The sequence below is a fragment of the Octopus sinensis genome, linkage group LG3, assembly GCF_006345805.1.
Source record: "Octopus sinensis linkage group LG3, ASM634580v1, whole genome shotgun sequence".
In the NCBI taxonomy this organism is placed as follows: domain Eukaryota; kingdom Metazoa; phylum Mollusca; class Cephalopoda; order Octopoda; family Octopodidae; genus Octopus; species Octopus sinensis.
The window spans coordinates 9,349,096-9,354,620 of NC_042999.1; positions in this window are offsets into that span (position 1 = coordinate 9,349,096).

A 5,525-nucleotide genomic window follows, 5' to 3' on the forward strand; every position below is an offset into this window, starting at 1 on the left:
ATTACAATATATATGTATATAGTTATCATTGTATAAATATATATTATTGTATACATTTATATATGATATAATACATACATTTATATATATATATATATTAATATATGTTATTGTATTGTATACATATATATGATATTTTACATATATATATGATATTATTGTATTGTATACATATATATATTCAGTTTTATATGCCCAGATTGGATTATAATATAATAAAAATATATCTTTTTTTTGTTTTTTTGGCAATGAAAAGCATTTCTGAAATGTGTTTTGGTGGCAGCATACAAAAGACAAGGAACAAACACAATGAAAGCTCAATTATTTCCGTAAGAATTTTTACAAAAACAAAAAAAATCATAGATTTCTTTCCATGCAAGAATTGCCAACGAAACGAATCGTCTTCTTGAAAGCCATCAGCAAATTACACGAATTAATGCAAAGAAATTCTGGCAAACTTGAATTCCACCTTGGACCTATTCACCAGTGGTTTACTCTCCGACAAACTACAATTAATATTACTTCTGTTCGTATATTCAGCTATTGTTTGGTAGTATAGCGTTATATTTTATATCCGTGTCAACCTCTTGTCTTGTTTTTCATTTATTTATTTATCTATTTACTAATTCACTCATTCATTTACTGTGGCTTATTGTTTTGAACTGAGTTCTTGCATATTTATTCCCTAGTTATATTTCGTTTTCTGTTTTATTATTATTGATTTTTCTTTACTTTTAATCCGCATGTTTGGTACAGTGAACTGTCGGAACACACCCAGTGTCCTGGGGCGAGTGAACGACGAGATGTTACAGTGAGACTGAAAGCTTGGAGGGGAAGTAGCGAAATATCTTTACGTAATACAACACAGACATCTAAATGGATAGGGTTTATTATTATTATTATTATTATTGAAGACTGCGAGCTGGCAGACTCTGTAGCACGCCAGACAAAACGCTTATCAGGATTTCGTCCGTCTATACATTGGTTCTGAGTTCAAATTCCGCAGTGGTCGTCTTTGCCTTTCATCCTTTCGGGATCGATAAACGAAGTGCCAGTTGAGCTCTGGGGTGGATCTCATCGACTTCCCCCCTTCCCCAAACTTTACTGACCTTGTGCCAAAATTTGATGCCATTATTTCCATTATTATTTTCCTTTTAGTTTTTTCATTTCTATTTATTTACTGATTTTTTTCTTAATGATCGTCTGTTGATATGAATATATCGTCATCTCGTTTCTGTTCTTGATAACGCTGCTTCTAATTTTTCCATTTCTTTTCCGAATTAACCTTTGTTTATTGCTTTCTGTCAAATTCATTAAAGTTTAACAATATCTCCCAGTCTTTATTAACACAATCTCTTCTCAAATTACAAACCGTCGTCACTGATTCCCTTCCACGAAAGATTTATGTTGCTCTTTATAAAACCATTTTGAATGTTACGTCAGAGTCGATTTTTGTTTTGTATTTTTAGTGGGGATTTTTTATGGTTTTGTTTCATAGATTTTACCTTTTACAATTATAAAATGGTGTCGCCTTTGGTGTTAATTAGTCTCCGAGGTGATAAACTACAATTTTATAATAAGATAAAATTGCCAAGTGTTTGGTTATATGATAATGCTAACGCTAATTTAGTCTCCACAGGCGTAGTTGCGAGTTAAGAACTAGCTTACCAACAACAAAGTTCCGGGTGCCTTCCCACTGCGTGGCACGTTGGACAAGAATCGTCTGTCATAGCGTCGGACTGACCAATGTCTTGTGAGAGGATATGGTGAACGAAAACTGAAAGAATGTGTCTGTGTGTGTGCTTCACCACCACTGGTCAACTGGTGTTCTTCTGCTTCCAATCAGGACTCACGCCATTAGCCACAAAGAATAATCTCTAATTCGAGCCTACTCTAAGCTACAAAGAATGTGTGCGGCAACTTGAAGATCCACCCACCACATGCGATAGACTGGCGGTTGCACGGGTGCGAAAGCTACGTTGTTATACTCATTCCGTAAACGGTTGCTTTTAACGGGTGGAGAGCTGAACCATCATGGGGTACAGAGGATTCGCAATCTAGACTAGGGTCTGAAAGTTTATCACACCAAAGTGGGTTACACCATGGTTTCTCTGCTTTGTAGCAGAAGTAGGAAGAAAGAGTGAGAGAAAGTTGTGGTGAAAGGGTGTTTTTGCTTAATAAACACAATGCCCGGTCTGGGAATCGAAACTGCGTTCTTACGACCGCGAGTCCGCTGCTCTAACCATTGGACCATTGCGCCTCCACTGGCAACTGGTGTTGGTGTAGATATGTCCCCGTAAAGAAGTTGATCGGCAAAAGGGACCAATGGAATAAGCGCCAAACTTAAAGTCCTGGGGTCGATTCAACGAACTAAGAATTCTTCAAGGAGGTGCCCCAGCATGGTCGCAGTCTAATGGCTGAGATAAAAGATACTAAAATAAGTTTGATTTGAAGGGATTTTGTATGAAGCTGTGAATGTTCGTATTAACGTCTCTGGTTTAGTAGTTTCAGATTCGTTTGTTATATTACTGGTATCATCGCTGTACATGGTTCAGTCTAATCATTTCTATATTTTTGACACATTAATGTTTACATTTATTCATACATACACACAAACTTTATATTCATGTGTTTGTGTGTGTGTGTGTAAGAGATGGATGGATTGTCAGATGGACGAAGCATTTCCATAAACGCCGGGGAAAATTTGCTAAAATATGCATTTTCTTCGTTTCTTAATCTGTAAAGGATTGCAATACGGACAACATTTATTCAATTAATAAGCACTTGGCGATGACTGCGATCATCAATGGACTCTTAAATAAATATACACAACCATTGTGTATCGTGCATGCGTTATTTCGACTTATATATATAACAGTGTATATATTCTATTAACTTTCTCCTCTAAAATTTCAGTCTCAGACGTAAGTTTCTTTTGCACGCATTGTATTCCACGCCATGATCATAATTTTGCTGAGAAAGCACGATGTTAAGGCCTCGCTATATAATCAAGTCCAATTTGGCAAAGGTTCAACGGTAATATCATACATTCTGTTCGTATTAGATTTGTTGGGAAATGATAGAACGACTCAGCTTGGTGAATTCAAGCGTTCATGCAAATGCCGGCATTCTTGCGCAAGTTAAAGCGTATACGCACACAGGCATATATATATATATATATATATATATATATATATATATATATATATATATAAAGACACATGCACATATATGTGCATGCATATCCACAAATATATACAAACATACATGTTTGTAATATATATATATATATATATAGAGAGAGAGAGAGACACATATGCACATATATGTGTATGCATATCCACAAATATATATAAACATACATGTATGTATATATATATATATATATATATATATATTATATATATATACACGTATGCAGTCCATGCATAGGATACATAAATGGATACAAATCAATCAAATTTCAATAAGAAATCTTCATTTTTTTCGGAGAAGTAGCTGTTAATTCGTTCCTCCCCTACTATATATAATATTTACTCTGTTATGGCTTTGAGTTGTAACATGGTGCCAGTTTATTTAAGTACCAAGACACGCATCTATCCTATACGTAAAGGCATGAATAGATATAAAAACCTGTGTGTGTGTGACTGTTATGCATAAATACATTAAATGCGCCTAGCTTATGACAGCACGTAGGCTGCGTTATCTATGAAAGTGCCTGCAGTGTGTATCTATGCATTAACATGTGTACAGATAGCTACACACTTCATCTTGGCATGAATTAGATAAGAAAAGAATGGCGTAGATTTATAGCCATGAGGTTTGTTCGAAATAAAGCGAAACTAGAAATAACGAGATATATAAATGACAGAATATTTATTGGAGCGAGCAGAAAAATGTTCAGAGTATCAAAAAACTTTTGCTGATGTAAGAGACAGAACCTTTGCGCAAAGTTTCAGTTTAATTAGAATTTGCAGACAATGAAAGAAATGGAAATAATGATTGTCTAATAGAAATTTGGATTTAACAAGAAGTGACTAAACGTAATTCATTGTTTTTCTCACCTTGCAGTAAATTTTATTTATTAATATTGTTTCTAAACATTCTATAAAATATATAACGAAGGACTTTGCTATTTTTCTTCTGTGCAGATGGCTCTCATGGCAATTTTTTTTGGTCATCAGAAATCAAACCCAATTAAAAGCATTGGAAAGTTAAATGAAATAATTACCATAGACACAGACACAATTACATACGCGTGCTCGCAAACACACACACATACATATATATACGTACATGTGTGTGTGTGCGGGTATTTTTAAATATGGAGAGTCACAGGGTTGTGAGTATGTTTGTGTGGCAATGCATCGGCGTTATGTGTGTGCGTGTATGAGTGTGCGTGCGTGTATCATTTAATGTTCACAGAATAAAGATACCAGTTACTAATGGTTTCCTGCGTGGAGACGCGCGCCTGGACAAGGTCTTAATATAAGCATTGTGTCTCCAAGCAATTCGCGAAGTTCTGAGTACATGGAGTATTCAATTTGCAAATCAGGACGCTGGTACGAGATGAATGGCGAGAAAAAATGAGTATGTAAATGCAAAAAGTGGAGGATGAGTAAAAACGGTAAAAAAAAATTAAAACAAACTGAAAAGGAAGGAAATTAGAGCTCTGCTCCCTTTTTGACCGTAAAGCCAAAATTCAACAGTCACAGACAAATGGCGTGTTATAAGAACGTGCCTAGATACGCGTCTCCAAACGTGAAACCATTAGTAGCACGTAGATTTGTACTGTGTACATTAAATGATATTCAATTCTCACTGGATGGACATTGTTTTTGTTGATCTTACTATAGCGGAACAGTAAACTACATACGCACATACATGTATATATTTATACGATAGAAACATCAACATGTATGAATATAAGTTTCTTTCTTTCATTTGAGAGGTTAGACGAATGCAAATGTAACCAGAAATAATTGCTCAGTAAAGCACAAGTAGTGATACAAACTCCCAGCTTCAATTTTAATTAAAAAAATTATATGCTCTACATGCATTGAACACTCCTTTCTCATTCGTTCGATATTAAGTAACATACGTGTGTATATAATGTATGTAATATACAGTATAATGTTTGTATCAGAGTAAGCGTGTATGTGCGCGCTACGCCCCAAAAGCGTAGTACAGTTTCTTGTTTTAACTCGTGGAAATTCTCAAAATACTGACTCAAACATAAGGTTCATCTATCATCCAGTGGCTTTCACGACCATTATTGAGTTTCCTGTACCAACCAATCATACCACGGAACTTACCGTTGTTGCTATTGCTGCCCCACACGATCTGCTGCAACTGATGTTATTTACCTGAATAAAATCTAAATACAGTAATCGCTAAATGCTTTTTATCCCAACACCTACCGATAACACATTTCTCTGGCCTCTGATTATTTCATCATTTCATTCTTCTATTTGAAAAGAAGGATCTTTCCCGAAATATTACAGGATGATTAAACAACTTTGTCA